The sequence below is a fragment of the Balearica regulorum genome, chromosome 10 (assembly GCF_011004875.1).
Source record: "Balearica regulorum gibbericeps isolate bBalReg1 chromosome 10, bBalReg1.pri, whole genome shotgun sequence".
Classification (NCBI taxonomy): domain Eukaryota; kingdom Metazoa; phylum Chordata; class Aves; order Gruiformes; family Gruidae; genus Balearica; species Balearica regulorum.
In genome coordinates this window covers 3,100,026-3,117,637 of record NC_046193.1, presented here as the reverse complement: position 1 = coordinate 3,117,637, position 17,612 = coordinate 3,100,026, and the positions used below count along the sequence as shown (strand labels likewise).

Sequence of the window (17,612 nt, the reverse complement as noted above, 5' to 3'; positions counted from 1 at the left end):
AAAACTATGTGTGTGCACACACGTACATGTGTGCGTTGAGGGGTAAGCAAGAAGGGCAGGATCTCTACCTCAAGCAGAAAGAAAATTAAAAGCAATTGTTCATATAGGTAAAATTTGTCATATCTTCATAGCCTGGGAACTCAATATGAATACTTTCATACCCAGTCAATAGGTTGTATTACAGTGATTCAGCAGAGTAAAAAGTACAAAAAAATTACCTAGTATTGCAGAAGGAAAAAAAAAAGTAATACCAAATCCAGTAAAAAATGCAGGATAATTACAGGGTAATCTATTGGCAGGTGGAATGCAAATAATCATGCTGATACAGCACCCTGGCTGTTGTTAGAGAAAGTGACAGGAAATTACTGGCCAGGACTTTAGTTTTTACAACTTATCTGGAAGATGTGAACTAGACAGGCACTCTACCTATTGATCGCAGACTGAAAATCGGACCTTCTGCGTTTCAACTTGTGTGCGTCACACTCTAACCCAAGAGCCTACCTTGGGAAGCTAGATTCTGAGTGCTGTGGAGAAATGTGGTATACAACAGCCAAAAAAGCACATTGGAAACAGCAAACGTAATTACTGAAGGCAAAAGCTGTGTAATCAGAGAGCAATTTGTTGGCAATCAGCTTGGAACTGGAAAAGCAAACACCTCCTCCAGGGTAGGAGTCTCAGAGGTCTTACAGACTGGGAAATGCACAAAGAAAGAAGCCAGAAGTTGCTGATTATTTACCAGCCTAGAAAGCATGCAGAGATTCAAAACATGTATCATCAATTGTGAGAGAAATTTTAGTAGGCCTTTCAGAAGTCATTTTATTGAACTCTGCTCTAACGCAGCTGGTAGCATTAGTCTTCCAAAGAAAGAAGAGCCATGGTGAGTACTATACCACAGTTACACTTTTTCTTCCCACTGCTCAGCACTGCTGGCTTTAGGAAGGAGAGGCACTTACAATCAAACCGTAACTCTTAGTCTTCTGCTGTTGTGTGCACTCTCCAGATTTCTCTTTCACTTCAGTGGATTAAAAAAAAATTAAAAATTAAAAAATCAGCCTACAACCTGGTCAACAAGAAACACAAGAATGAAATAAACCAGCCTGATTTAGAAGACGTCTAATAAAAGACAGCTCTCCATCAGTCAGTTGGCACTGAATACAAACCTCAGATCAGAATAAGAAGAAACGCAGCAAGAAACAGAAAAAACTCCAGAGATTCACCAAATTCCTGACTGGAATTCTGTGCCTGAACCAAGATAAAAGCAGAACCAGTAATCAGAAAATCCTGAAATCCAAGACTTTTCTGGTGTTTACAGTTCAGAAGCGTGTCTTGGGATGATAGATGAGGGACAAAACTCACAATTCTTTAATTATCTTTTTTAGTGATAGTGTATTTTTTCATGCATTCTTCCCACGATTTTAATATGGTTTTATTGTTTTTTAAAAGCCCTATTATCTAATTTTAAAAGTTTTTCACTCTCTAGAACATATCCCTATAGGTTACTTCATTGTATTGGCATTTAATATAACTGGAGTGCACACTTCTGGAAAACAAGATTCTCTCAGAACAAACTATTTTCTCATTAATAATGACAAAGAAATTCATTGACACATCTGACTTGTCAAAACACTAGTACTGAATTTGACTGGTGACCATATTGGTGACTCTTACTCAGTACCTAACACTGGAAACAGGGGCTCCAAGGCGTTGTGCAGTCACTGTTCTTGGAGTTATTCAGAACTTAACTCCTCAAGGCCCTGAGCAACCTGATCCAAGTTGGTCCTGCAGTGAGCGGGACTGTTCTTTAGTAACATGATTGCCAAAGGCCTCTTCCAATCTATAAGTGTTCATGGGTAGGCAGAAGGCAGCAATAAAAAGTATCGTACACACTTAACAAAGAACATACAGGAAACATGCAAGTTATAGTTACCTTATAAACACTTTGGTAAAAGGATAAAAAGGTTAGTTTGGTCTCAAACTATGCTAACAACTGGTTTTGCCTCTAAATTTTACTAAGAATTGACACAGGTACACAAATAGACTGCAAACAGCAATTAGTAAAATAAAAACAAACAAAAAAGGTCACAATGTATTATTACTCATCTATTGTGAAAAGCTGCATTTGGTACGTTCGCAAGTCTGATTCTGCCACCAAGAGTTTGTTTCCAACTTTAAGACTTTTTCCCCAGCATGCTATTATATAAAACCACTCCATAAATGCAACATAACTTTCACCTCTGCAAAAGCACAGTAAAGCATGTGTTAAAATCACTATGCATTTTCGCAGATCTTATGTATCGGTGTGAAAATGGGGCAAAAGTGAAAACACAATTAGGAATCAATAATCAAGAGCATGAAAAATAAACAAGTCAGTATAGGCAAATTATTAAATACATTGTACAGAAATGTTAGCTACATTTACTAACTTACAGTCACAAATGCATACACATAATAGTTGCTTCTTGCTCTGCATACTGAGCTTAGAAAGAAATTAAGAAAAATAAGATAGCATGGGAAAAAAATGGAAGAATGACTACATCATTAATATGCATGTGGCAATAAAAACATGATTATATTCTTCTAACATCACTTATATACAAAGCCATACATATGAATAAACACTGACTTAATGTTCCATACTAAATGGAACATTTATTAATATACACCTTCACTGGGCATTACTGATCATTCCAATAAAACTTCTATTTTTCAACTTCACAGTGTGTTTCTCAGCATCAACAAAATGAGCATCATTAATTATTTTCTTTCATACAGATCAGAAAAACCTTTCACTGATATTAGTACAACTTCTCCAGATGCTAGGATAAGAAACTGTGAGTACAGTTAAGGAGCATCCATCCTTCTGAGAATCATCTTAACTAAGCAAAAACCAAAACAAACAAAATCTCTAAAGTCTTCCCTATACTGCTCCCCCTCAAAGGAAATATTTCTATAAACACTGTTGTCACAAAAGCCGACGTATTCCAGCAGCTATTCTCTGTCTCTCTTCTAGATGGCTTCTTAATGCATATGAAACCAGAGACAGCATTCCTTTGGCAGGTACCACATCATTGCCCTGAAGTTAGTCATTTTGTACCTGATAGCTCGCGATTTAAACATAGTCCCTTCTTGAAACCAGATGAAAGAAGTGGATTTACACTCTCAAGCACAGACAGTGCAGAAAGTTACCAGTACCTCGTTTATTGCCCAGGGCATGTTTTCTGCCTGAAAGAGATGATGGTGGTGCCTGACTGATAGAGCTCTGCCCCATGGCATCATCCCACTATCTCTTTAGTTCTTATTCCCCACACACCAACTGTATAATGTACCTTTCCCTCCATTATTTTTGGTAGCAGAGACAGAACTTCATTGCACCATCTATATTAAAAAGGGAAAGCACATTCAAGTGGGTACTAGGAGAGTGGCTCCAACAGTTTCAGAATTTTAGTTCCCTGAGAGTACTAAGCTCCAGTATCTCATGAAGCAAGTCTCTGAGGCTTTGAGCGCAATATTCTACAGGAAATACAATCAGCCACTGTTCCTTCCCACTGAAAACATCTTAGAATAGTACGCAACTATAAGTGATAAATAAGTGAACTCTCCTGTCAGGACTATATAATTAACTATGTGTTCATTTCTGAATGGTATGTGTGTACAATATGTATGCGTCAATACGTTGATACATACACACACACATGTTCACTATGTGCTGAACTTCCTGAAGTAAGGACTATTCTGCAATAGATAATAGATATTCTGCAAATAGATAAGGACTATTCTGCAATAGATAATAGATATTCTGCAAAAGATGGCAAACTTTTCAGAAACTTCTTTATAAGAAAAGCGGGGAGGGAGAGGAAGAAACTGCATGGTTCTTTTCATCCCGAAAACTCAATCTCATTTGAGAAAACAATTCAGTTTCTCTTACTGAATTCAGTCAGCAAAACTGAATTCAAGTTTCACCTCCTTCAAGTCCCTTCAGGAACTAAAATCATTTCCTTTCCTGTCACCCTGCCAATGAAAACCAATCGGATTTTCCTCTCCCCCTTATCTTCCTTCAATACAGAGAAAGGCAAAAAATGATTCAGTTTCCCTTATCTTGAAGATAAAAATCTTTCTTTTTCCTTAGCAAAACACAGTTACCAAGTCTCAATAACTTCCCTAAACATCTAAAACCTACTCAATTTCTCCCTGTCAAAAGTCCTTTCTCAAGCTTAGACATTCCCCCAGATTGCTTTTCTAGTGTATGAGGTATTTTCTAGTATCAATAAGAAACAGAGCTAAATTAATTTTTAAAAAATGTAGGTACCTATGAGCACTTTCATACAGTTGTATCAGTGGCTTAATGGCTAGAAGGGGCTCTGTGTTTCACACACTGAAAAAGCACTTATGTATCTGTGCTTGATGTGGAACGATCCTCGCCTTTCAGCTCCAACTCAAAAAAAGACAGATCTAAATAGAATACAGCAGAGTCCTTTCACTGGCTAGGTTATATTCATCCCCAGAGACAAGTAAAGTTGGCCAGCAGTAATCAGCAAGTATTGTTAAAATTCACGGAGAATTACCTACATTAAAAGTTACAGTGTGGAGACCAGAAGACAAGTAATATTTATGTGGCCAGTCATACTAAGGTAAAGCCAACATTCGGTTGACGTGCATCAGAAATTAAGAAATACAGTGGGAAACAGCATTCTGATGTCAAGCACAGCATTTTTGGAAGGACGTTTCCAGCAGAGCCGACTGTTAGAAGCTCAAAAGCAGAGATGCAAGTTGCCTTCTGCCAGTATGCTGGAACCCTTCTTACCAGAAGCATTATTAAGAGTAATCTATTCATATGGGTGACTGAACACTAGTAAGCACAAACAAACCAAAAAGACACAAAACAAATCCCCCCCGCAAGTTGCTTACAATCTTTACAAAAAAATTACAAAAAGAAAGAAATTTAATAGTCACAGATTTAAGAAATAAAATTTGGTGTAATTTTAGTTTTCTCCTTTCAGAAACTTCCATGATGCTTCCATGTTTTGGAAACTGAATTTTCTCGTATCTTCTGCCTCAGTCTGAAAAAATTAATCTAGTCTCTATTGCAGAAAACATCATCTGTGTGTGCATCTATACATACATGTATGGAAAAAATGGAAATATTTTCATTAGGAAATGTTGACTTTAATTGTGTTAGAAAATTGAATTTTGGTTAATTTATTTGTCATTAATCATAGATGTGATCTTTTAGTTTTAGATGATGTTCCTTAACAACAGAAAAGATGAGGGGTCTAGAAGTAAGATTATTTGATTTTGCACCAGAGATTCAGTCCCTACGCTTTATATCCCTAAGCATTCCACGTGGCAAAGTTCAGAACGAGTTGAAAGACACCAAAGAAACTAATGGCAACGAAATGTTCAGCCTTCCCAAACTGGCTTGTTCTGTGGCTCAATCACATGCTAAGAGACCATCAAGATTTGTAAGCTAACAGTGTTTCCTGGCTCACAGCTACCCCCAAACTAGGCAGAGGGATTTAAACCACTGTTTGAAATAGTGAGTTCATGATGAAAGTATGTTTTTGAGCACCATAGTTTAATACTTAACTACATGTATAAGAATCAACTGCACACACGCAAATGAAATCTTTTGCAGCTTTTCCTTTCTCTCCATCCAATTTAGATTTACTAAAACTTCTTTGTTTTGCTAGGTAAGTGGGACTTATTGCTCCCTCACCAGGAAAAATATCTGTATTAACAAAGTTACTCTTTCATTTGAGGAACTTATTTGCTGTCAATGCATTCCAATATTTCTTTTTACACCTAAGAAGTAGCGATCATTGATGAGGTCCATTCAGCATTTTACCAGATTTTTTATTTATTTATTTTCACCAAACATTCACCACTTCCAATTGAACAGCTGACCTGTGCGGACATCAGCTTATCATCATCTTTCTAAGAAAATTTATTAAGTGGTCATATTACAAAGTTTTGACCTAAACGTGTAACGGGATCAGTTTCCAAATGTCATGACAATATTACAGTATCTTTGCTTTTACTTAAAACTGAGAGTCCAACATTTCTCACATGAATGTGATGAAGACGTACTACAATGAAGGTCTGCAACACTGCCTCTGAATTAGTCTAACATAATTTGATTATAACTTTATTCCAATGGCAAAAATTCATCTTTTCATATTTAAACTTAACAGTATTAATACCATGTTCAAAAGGCATTTGCAATGACACTACCTTGGCATTATTCATATGGTTGAAATGTGCAAGTTTTGTTAAATATATGCACTGCCATAATATTTTTTATTCTATGGTATAAAAAAAAAAAGTTCAAAGTAAATTATTTCCAGGCTACCTTCTTCATTCCTTCCTCTCCCCAATATGACCCCCTAAAGGATGAATTAAATAGCCTTCATACAACATATCATAACTGGTTTTAATGTTTTGCACCATAATCTCTTATGTTAAGTGCCTGAACATTTGGTTTCCTCACAAAGTTCATACAAGGAAAGCAACACTAGAAGAACCTACCCAGAGAGGTGGTGGAATCTCTATCCTTGGAAGCTTTCAAGACTTGGCTAAACAAAGCCACGACTGACCAGATCCGGAAGCGGCATTAGTCCCCCTTTGACAGGAGATTGGGCTAGATGACATCCAGAGGTTCCTTCCAACCAACATTTCTATGAGTTTTCTTCCACCCCTACTGTACAGGGCACAAAAAGCAAACAAGATGACACAGTTCCAATTCTGACTTGCAAGAGCTGGTATTGAGAGACTAGGGTGTATTATCTCAGATCAGTTACCATTTTATCCACTGGGAGGTGGATGACAGAGTACAGGGAATGGGCAGATTTTTCTGTCTTTAGCAGGCTCTTCCTGCTGGATGATTACACATAAACTTTGCCCTTCAGCAGTGCTTCCTCCTCTATTACAGAGCCCAAGAAGCTTTAAAAAGTCAACACTCCCTTTCATCTTTTTTTTTTTTCCTGGTTATGGCTGATACATAATTAACCCTCATGACACAATACAGCCCTTTCGAGGGCTAGCAGCCTGTTTCTTATCTGGATTGTTTTATCATTGCTGCTATTTCTTTAACAACTTTCTTTTATCCTGTTCCAGAATAAATAATCCTCTGCAAGCATAAAGGAACACTGACCATATTTATAAAACAGAATTCATTTCTGTCTATCATAAGAGGTGCTTGTCACGATCTACAAGACAAAAATCAGGCAATTTCACAGTTACAGCAGCCAAGTTCTCAAGTGTTTTGCAAAGACAATTATTTTGAGATTTCCAGGGAAATTTTACCACTCCACAGACCTTGAAGACTATAAGTGTAACTTCTAACAATATTCTTAGGAACATTAAGTTAACTTTCTGATGTGAATGTGCTTGACCTATAGCTGAAATAAGCTGACCACCCAAATGGACAGGTAGGATAATGACCTACACTTCACTTAAAAATTTCCCAGACGTACCTAGCATATGGAAAGTATAATGTGAATTCTACATTTCTGTCTCACTGGTCTGTTTCTCAGAACGTAGCACCCTAAGACTGTGCAAAAATAAATAAGTTTTAATTATAGCCTGATTAGCAAAGAGAACAGTCTTAATTCTAGCTATCTTTTCTATTTTATTCCCCAGTTACTCAAGAGAATACTATAGCCACAATTGCAGCATTCAAAAATAAAGCCATAAACATAAAGGTCCTTCACATGTTGGGCCACCCAATATTGTAAAACTAGAGTGATCCTTAACAGGCAAAAGCCAGTTGTTCCCCTTACATAAAGGCAAGCTAGAATATACATTATACCTATACTAACTGGCCACGTAAGCAGCAACAGAAAAATTGCCCTATATTAAACACTCCACATTTACACAGCAATTTCATTGCTCCATGGATATCAAAACAACCTCGTAAGGATTATCGTGGTTTAGTCACAGCCAGGAGCTAAGTGCCATGCAGCTGCTTGCTCAGTCCTCCCCCTCAGTGGGATGGGGAGGAGACTAGGAAGAAAACAGGTAAAATCTGTGGGTTCGTATCAGTAACAGTTTAATAGGACAGCAAAGGAAGATGAAAACAACAACAATACTAATAAAAGAATATACAAAGTGGGTGATACGCAATGCAATTTGCTCACTGCCTGGAACTCGATGCCCATCCCATCCCCAAGCAATGATTCCTCCTCCCCGGCCAGCTCTGCCCTTATATAGTAAGCATGACATCAGATGGTATCAAATATCCCTTTAGTGAGCTGTCCAGGATGTGTCCCTACCTAGCTTCTTGTGAAAATTAACTCTATCCCAACCAAGAACCAGGACAGGATAAAAGTAACTTAACAGATGAAGAATCTACGAGATTGAGCAGTGATTTGTCGAAAGTCAAAGACCAGGACAAATGAGAAAATGTAAAGTCAGAATCCGTATTGTTCGAACCTCAATACAGAACACCTGATCTACCCAGCACATCAGACTTAACATACCTGTCTCATTTTTCCCTCAGCCATGAGCTGAGGGAAAGTGGGTGTGGGTGGACCCAGGGATCTTCATGGAGAAGCATCCATAACTTCAACAGAGGCTGCACAAATGTGGCTGAAACTCACATGTCTCCTGCTTCAACTATATGAATGCCTAGAATGTTTTTAAGATGACATATTAAACCTCAGCTTTTGCTATTCAGAAGATGTTTGATTTGAGCCTAGGGAACACAGGCTTAATAGTCCGGTCCCAATATTTTTACTCTATAGGCATACAGTTTCATGTTTATTGTGCTCACTCAGGAACAGAATCATAGAATCGTTTCAGTTGGAAAAGACCTTTAAGATCATCGAATCTAATAGCCACAGTTTGAATCAATGGATTCCTTTGAAGCCAAGGTTATACTTCATGTCTTTACACTTAAAGCTGTTCCACACAGATATAAAGAATGAGCAACGTCTTTTAGCTGCAGTTTCAATGTTTTTGTCTCTATTGCTCTATTCCAGGATAAAATGCTAAAACACTTGGAGTAAAATTGAGTTCTGCCTAACTAATGGAATTAAGTCCCTCTACATGCTACTCTATGTTTCATTTCAAAAAATGAGACGTGAATATTGTGTGAACAAAGTAAGCAGAAACATTTCCACCATTAAAAGAGAGTCACATCTAGGTCCTTAATCTCACAAGGACTAAATTATGTTAGAGCCGATACTGCTCAGGAAGCAAACATATTGTAAAGGGAATGTATCTCCACCACGGTGCAGAGCTAATTTTATTAACAATGTTTTCCAAAAGCTGGAGGGGGGAGGGGAGGGGGGAGACAGGCGTTGGTAGGTGTGGGTGCATGTTTGTACAGGTACATAAGTAGATCCTAAGGCAGGAAACCTGGAATCCAGTTTCAAGACCAAACTAATAGTGATAGCTTTTTACAGCTTTCCTGTTCATAGTCCATACGTACCAATCACAGGATGATGAAGAAACCACCTATTGTGCAGCAAAGTCAAGAGGGAAGAGTCTCCCCATCTAGCTCATTATAAGTTCAAGAGGACAACAGTTCCCAAGCAAATTTTTTCCCCAAGAAAACAGGAAGAACCTACTGGCTGGTGCCACACATGAGATGCAGAGAATGCTTTACAGCTTCTTAAACCTGTTAAGAAATCTTGTAATACCTGGAAAAGTGATCAGCTTACACACATAATGTCACCCATAATCACATTCTCTCACCTGGAAATGGCTTCAGTCTAACATCTCTTCCTTAAATGGTTGCTACTTGTGTTATTGTCACTTTATCTGCTTTTGCATAAATGCATATGCTCATCCATTACTTCAATCATATTCCAGAACTGAAATTCTAAGTGTTAAAGTGAAACATTTAAATCGATTAAAAAGACAAGTCTGTGTGCATGGCAACAGCTAGGTTTTTTTGTTTCTAGTTACTTAGTGTAGTTACATATGTCTTGACAGCACTTTTTTTCTTAACTGTAGCAAAGAATCATTTTTATTACAGTCATGCATCTCAGAGATGGTCAAAATCTTCAGGATTTTGAATTCAGAAAAACACCAGTGTATTCAAAGTAGTTGGATCTCTGTTTTTTGCAACAGAACATTGACAGAGCCCTTGCATCATCAATTTATTTCTCTAAAAATCCTAGCATTTTGTCTCCTAGAGAGTAGTATAAATACTTCTTAATTTCATCCAGTTACAATCCAAATTGAAGCCCAGTGTAGCATATGAAACACCACTGACTTTCATTTTTAATTATTACCTCATTCACATACGTGGAGAAAGTTCTGTACAAATCAGCTAATTGAGTTTTCTGTACATAGTGGTGATACATAGCACAGTTGAGAATAAAGCGCTACATCTCCTGGCTATTACACTTAAGTGGAATGGAACACAGTGGATCTCCTCCAGACTTTTTTACGTTACTTCACAATACTCAAGTTAAAATTTGGTCAGCTCATCTCTTGTTGAATTTCAGAAATGGGTAAACATCACATTGCTTAAGGTGAATAAGTAACTTCAACAACATAACAGGTCTTATGTTTTATTCCTTGGCCCTAAAGCAGATTTTTATTAAGACATTATTAGCTTGCTGAAAGCTACATGCACCAATAAATAATACTGACAGAATAGTAAGGAGTCAGTGACAAAATTTAGACCATCCTTACAAGACACCTTTTTAACTATCAGAACGATGTTTGTCATTATCCAAACCACAAGAAACCCTAACTATTGCCGTAAGTACTTCCAGTAGCAATTGAGCGTAAGAATTATTAATAAAAAGTGTTCTGATGTAATATCACTTAGAACATAACAAGAGAAGAGTTCCGAATTGTTAACAAGATCATTTATACTGCATGTGTACCCAAGGTATGCAAAATGAGATTTTAATAAAATAAGTAGCAGCAAGTCTGAAATTCTGCAGCAGGAAAAAGAGTTATTCCTACAACACAGATGGCACTTAACTTCGAAACACACCTTGATAAATTACTGGATTTTCCAGAATAATATTAAAATCTGTAGTGCTACAGGACACACTGTCATCTAAAAAGATACACTATAAACACTACTAGGAAGGAAGGAACAGTTTTTAATCAGAGAACAGATTTCTACTTTTAATATTATTTTTTAAACTGTTACTGCTCTTCTGAGTGTATTTTGTTTTGTTAACAAAGATCAAATTTTTTTGTAGCATCACTGTTGTCTTGTTAATGAGAAAGATCTAAAATCCCAGAACAGATGCACATCAGGCTGAAGGTGTGTCACAAGCGTTCCCAGTATGTTACGCTGTTGCTGGAGCAGGTAAGGTTCCACTGTGAGGCAAATGAGGCAAGATCAGTACAGGAGAAGTGGGATGGCATTGGCCTCACGTACCTGACTTTCTTCAAAATGTCCCAGGGAACTGTTCTGTTACAGTTTTATAGTAAAATAGCTGTTATGCACTTCTTACTTAACAGAGCTCACTGTCCCTGTTCTTAGCAGTTTAACTAACTTGTTAGCTCAACTTTTATTTACGTGAACTAAAATCCTAGTAAAGACATTTTCATACATTGGCAGATTGTGTTAATTCTTACCAGGGAAGCATAGAGCCAAACTACACTTTTTTTTTTTTCTTCTTCTTTCCAGATGAGTTTTAAATGCAAGCAGCAGAAGACATTTTGGCTCTAAGAAAGGCTATTAAGACACTACCCTTGGGCACAGATTCCCAAAACCATGAAATACAGATATACTCCACATATATGAGGCCAGTAGAAAAATTAGAGAATCCTGAATTTCCCTGAGAAGCAGATTAAGAGTTAAAGCATCAAACCTGGAGGTGAGCACATTCAGAAGCCAAGTATTTCTGGAATTATAATAGCAAGGACTGGTTTAATTTACTTACTTAGTACTTAATGCCATTTTTTAACATCTATAGAAGCTGTAGTTTGAGTTTTCCCTTACTTGTGCCTGTACTTTCATCCAGCTGCAATGTCTGCCTGTTCCTCTCTAATAAATTTGAATTTGTTGATTAACTTCAGTCAGAGATGAAATTTCACAGATACTAAGCTCTTTCTTACAAATTTAGTGAAGTGTAGGGTCTGGGTAGAAAAGATACTCAAATTAGCATCCTCACTGAGGGAAAGACTGCAGAATATGGTCAGAAGTTTCTAGTTTGGGCTGCTCTAAGCATAAGCATTAGCTAGATAATAGCACGTATGTAGATTAAAGCTATTCTGTCTATGTCTTGCCCAGGTGGTAACCGTAGACCCGTAAGAGAGGCAGGGATGAAATGGCAAAGGAGGCTTACACAAGTTGCTACATTAAACTTCAGTAGCAGCGGCTGATCAGAGGGCTGGAGCACCTCTCCTATGAGGACAGGCTGAGAGAGTTGGGATTGTTCAGCCTGGAGAAAAGGCGGCTCTGGGGAGATCTAATTGTGGCTTACCAGTACCTGAAGGGGCCTACAGGAAGGATGGTGAGGGACTGTTTATCAGGGAGTGTAGTGACAGGACAAGGGGGAATGGGTTTAAGCTGAAGGAGGGTCGATTTAGATTAGATGTTAGAAAGAAATTCTTTACTGTTAGAGTGGTGAGGCACTGGAACAGGTTGTCCAGAGAGGTTGTGGCTGCCCCATCCCTGGCAGTGTTTAAGGCCAGGTTGGATGAGGCTTTGGGCAACGTGGTCTAGTGGAGGGTATCCCTGCCTGCAGCAGGGGGGTTGGAACTAGATGATCTTTGAGGTCCCTTCCAACCCAAACCAGTCTAGGATTCTAAGATTATAAGAAAAACAGATAGTTATTTAAGGACTTTTAAGTCTTGCTGTGAAGAATGTCTCCATAGGCTTTTTATACTTTCCTTAAGACTCTTTTAAGCAAAGCTTCTTATTTTCACTGGAAATCGGAGTATGCATGTCAGCAATCTATAAGCTCATACCATGGATATCAATTTATGCTGAAACCATAAGCTAAATAGGCTAAATCCTTACAATTCATATAGAGCACTCAAATGGGTACATTTGAAAGAAGGGCAAAGTGAAATGCAAATTTATTTGTAAAAAGAAACAGGATTCATTGTATTTTCACATTGAATATTAAACCTGAAAATATGTCCAATCAAACTTTGAAGAGCCAAGTCATATTAAAAATAAAAGTAAATAAATATATAAAAAGGCTTCTAATTTTACTCACCTCGCAAATAAACGTGGCAAGTGGAACCTTAATCCAAACAGTTCTGAGCAATCACTTCTGCCCTTGGATACCTATGACAATTGAAATAAGCTTTCAGTATTTTCAAGCTCATCTTTCAATAGGCTACTTTTCAATCAGGAAAAGAATTAAATAACTTTCATGACATTAAGTGATCTTCTAAAACATCAAGTTATGCAGAACGTAAGCACCTTAATAGTTTACATGCATTGGAAGTAGCAAGAGTCATGGCATATCACTAAAACCATAAAGCTTACTGTAATTTCAAACACCTGCTGATAGCTGAAGACCGCTTGCAGCCAAAAGAATCAATGGAAGAAAAATTGTGAGAAAATACAGAAAAATAACTGTCAAAGAACACCAGCACAAGTTTTAGCCATCTATCACATAGTTTTGACTTATCAGGCACCAACAAGAATTTGCAAAGATTTACTTATATGCATGGGCAGATTAGTTTATTTGGTCATTATTTATACAGAATCATAGCATATCCTGAGTTGGAAAGGACCCATAAGGATCATCAAGTCCAACTCCTGGCTCCACACAGGACCAGCTGAATCAGAGCATATGACTGACAGCGTTGTCCAGGCGCTTCCTGAACTCAGTCAAGCTCGGTGCTGTGACCACTTCCCTAGGGAGCCTGTTCCAGTGCCCGACCACCCTCTTAGTGAAGAGCCTTTTCCTGATATCCAACCTAAACCTCCCCTGTCGCAGCTTCATGCCATTCCTTCGGGTTCTATCACTGGTCACCAGAGGGAGGAGATCAGCACCTGCCCCTTCGCTCCCCCTCGTGAGGAAGCTGTAGGCCGTGATGAGGTCTCCCCTCAGTCTCCTCTTCTCTAGGCTGAACAAACCAAGGGACTTCAGCCTCTCCTCATATGTCTTCCCCTCTAGACCCTTCACCATCTTTGTTGCCCTCCTTTGGACACTCTCCAATAGTTTTATGCCCTTTTTGTACCGTGGCGCCCAAAACTGCACGCAGTACTCGAGGTGAGACCATACCAGCACAGTGTAGAGCTGGACAATCACTTCCCTAGACTGGCTAGCAGTGCCGTGCTTGATGCACCCCAGGATATGGTTGGCCTTCCTGGCAGCCTGGGCATACTGTTGACTCATGTTCAACTTGCTGTCGACCAAGACCCCCAAGTCTCTTTCAGCATGGCTGGTCTCCAGCGTCTCATCGCCCAGTCTGTATGTATAGCCAGGGTTGCCCCTTCCCAGGAGCAGAATCTGGCACTTGCCCTTGTCAAACCTCGTGCAGTTGGTGATTGCCCAGCTCTCCAATCTGTCCAGATCTCTCTGCAAGGCCTCTCCACCCTCAATGGAATCGACAGCTCCTCCCAGTTTGGTGTCATCTGCAAACTTGCCCACAACGCCTTCTAGTCCTACATCCAAGTCATTTATGAAAACATTAAAAAGAACCGGCCCTAAAACTGAGCCCTGGGGAACCCCACTAGTGACTGGCCGTCAGCCTGATGTAACCCCGTTTACCATAACTCTTTCGGCCTGACCTGCCAGCCAGTTGCTCACCCATCGCACTATGTTTTTGTAAAACTGTATGCTGGACATTTTGTCCAGAAGGATACTGTGAGAGACAGTATAGAAAGCTTTACTGAAATCTGAAAAAATGACATCAATTGGCTTCCCTTGGTCAACTAGATGGGCGACCTTGTTGTAAAAGGAAACTAAGTTTGTTAAACAGGCCCCTCCTCTCACGAACCCATGTTGGCTGTGACCAATGACTACATTGTCCTTCAGGTGTTTTTCGATAACTCCCAGCATAATTTTCTCCATAATTTTATGAGGCACTGAAGTGAGACTGACAGGCCTGTAATTACCAGGGTCTTCTTTCTTGCCCTTCTTGAAGGTTGGAACAATGTTTGCCAGCTTCCAGTCAACTGGGAGCTCTCCAGATTCCCAAGACAGTTGAAAAATAATTGAGAGAGGTCTCGCAATGACATCAGCCAGCTCTCTGAGCACTCTGCGATGAATCCCATCTGGCCCCATGGACCTGTATGCATCCAGGTGGAGCAGCAATTCCTGCACAATTTCAGGGTCAGCTGGGATTTTATCGCTACCGCAGTCACGGTCCTCCAACTTGGGGCAACTGGGGTCCCAGAGTCCGTCATCAGTGTTTAAGACGGAGGCAAAGAAGGCATTAAACGTCTCTCCTTTATCTATGTCCCTGTTTGTAAGGTGACCGTTCTCGTCGAGTAATGAACCAATATTCTCTCTGGTCCTCCTTTTGTTATTACCATACTTTAAAAAGCCCTTTTTATTGTCCTCCACAGTCCTGGCTAGTTTCAACTCTTAACTGAGCTTTGGCCACACGAATCTTCTCCCTACAAAGGCGAGCAACATCCCTGTAGTCCTCCCACATTGCCTGACCCTGCTTCCAGCAGGCATACTTTCTTTTTCTGCCTAAGCTCTAGAAGATCCCTGTTCAGCCAAGCCAGCCTTCTGCCCTGCCTGCTTGACTTGCAGTGTTTTGGAATTGCCTGTTCCTGAGCTCTTAGGAGGTGGCCCTTAAAAAGTGACCAGCACTGATGGACCCTGATGCCTTCAAGAGCAGTTTCCCAGGGACCTGACTGACTAGTTTCCTGAGCAGCCTGAAGTCTGCTCTCCCCATATCCAGGGTTGAAGTTTTGGTGGCAGTTTCCCTCCTATTGCCAAAGATTTTAAATTCTACCACTTCACGGTCACTATGGCCAAGACGGCCACCAATCGCCACTTCCCCCACGAGACCTTCTCTGTTCGTGAGTAACCGATCTAGGAAGGCACCTTTCCTCATCAGCTCCTTTAATAGCTGTACCAGGAAGTTGTCATCGAGGTGTTTCAGGAAAAAAAAAAACTGAACCTGTAAGTTACATTAAAAATGTAATTTCAGAATTGCTTGCAGTACTCTAAGTCTAATAATTTGTAGAATTAAAAACAATAATAATTGTCATGTGGCCATTAAATTATAGTATTTTAAATATAATTAAAACCAAACATTGACAGGAACTTGTACTATTATTAGCCTGTTGCTCAGTTTTCCCCAAGTTAAAACTAATGATGGTATAAATCAGTAACACTCCATATCACAAACCATAACCCATTTGGTTTGTTTCAAATTCTATCAAGGTTTGTTTGAAAGGCTATCTCCAAGAATTCTTTGACAAAAGTAATCCGAGTTAGAAGATTATAATAACAGGAGGCTTCAAAAGCCTGCCAAGTTCTGCACAAGTATTTTAAAAAATTCTTCTTTTAAATAAGCCTCTGTCTGTGTGAACTTGTTGGTAGATACTTGAAACAGCATCTTTTGTAACTTTGTTTGCCTCCCAATACAAGAATTATAATTTCAAAAGAAATGCAGAGATACATAGCATGACACAGTAGAGGCACATCCCCCAAGCTCCTCCTAATAAGAATGCAAGCTCTTTCAGTCATGGCGTACAGTGCAACAGCATCCTAGTCTCAATGTTCATCTGCAGCACCACACTGCAGGGATAATTTATTCAGGTCCTCACTATCTAAATGGGAATGCCATATTCTACCTTTAACAGTATAAAGCCCCTGACATTCTAAAGGAGGTTACTTAAACACTGTTTGAAACAAACACATTTGCTGGGAGATAGAAACATCTCACAGCAATGCTGCAGTACTGCTTTAAGGCTCTCAATCCATCTCTGGCTTTGCTTGCAGAAAATATTGTTTGGATGAAAGAGGTCCAAAGGAAATAAAGCACACAGAGCAGTTGCAACTTGGTGTTGCATGCAAAGTTATAAACATTACTGACTCACCATGTTTTTCCAAAGAAGGGGCCTACACAAAATCTATTTGCACACAACAAATATGTCAAAACAACAGCAAAGGAAACTGAGCATGAAACTGCTGCAGAAGTGAAGCTAAACATTATTGAGTAGGTAACGGGTAAGCATAAGCTGGTAGCACAGAAGTTGTTCTTCAAGTAACAGGCATGAACATGAAAGGGCCTTTGCCTCCTGCAGAATCATCTTCCAGTGTAAAGCCTCTGAGCACGATGCAGGTACTGCTCAACACCAACAAAGAGAAGGTTCTTGCACAGGATTGCTCTGACCTCTACACGAGGTTGATTTAAACAAAAGCCAAGCACACACTTGTTAAGAAATTGGTTTTATCCTAATTGTAATGGGGCAGTTAACACTTTATTCAAGAGCAAAAAGATTGCCTTAGTAGCATCAAGAAAGTAGTTTATGACTGTAACACTTCTTTGCTGATACAGGTGCACTTATTGGCAAAGGGTATTATTCTCCTAGACTGAGTGCAGGAACATGGGTATTCCCCTCTATTTTCCTGTTAGCCCATGGGGGAGTGGGAGGGTGGGTGAAGGGGAGGGGGGGAGAAATTGTGCAATACCCAAGTTTTACAGACAATATGGTTACTAAGTACCTAACAATGCTGTTTGCAAAAACATCATTGCACAAATTCTTTATG

At 39.2% G+C, this 17,612-nt stretch overlaps 1 long non-coding RNA gene across 3 annotated transcripts in view; it reads right to left on the bottom strand.

Annotated features, from left to right (window-relative positions):
- LOC142603245 (uncharacterized) overlaps positions 1 to 17,612 on the bottom strand; it is a 118,728-nt gene that overhangs the window by 100,538 nt on the left and 578 nt on the right. The gene's annotated exons all lie outside the window — the stretch shown is intronic.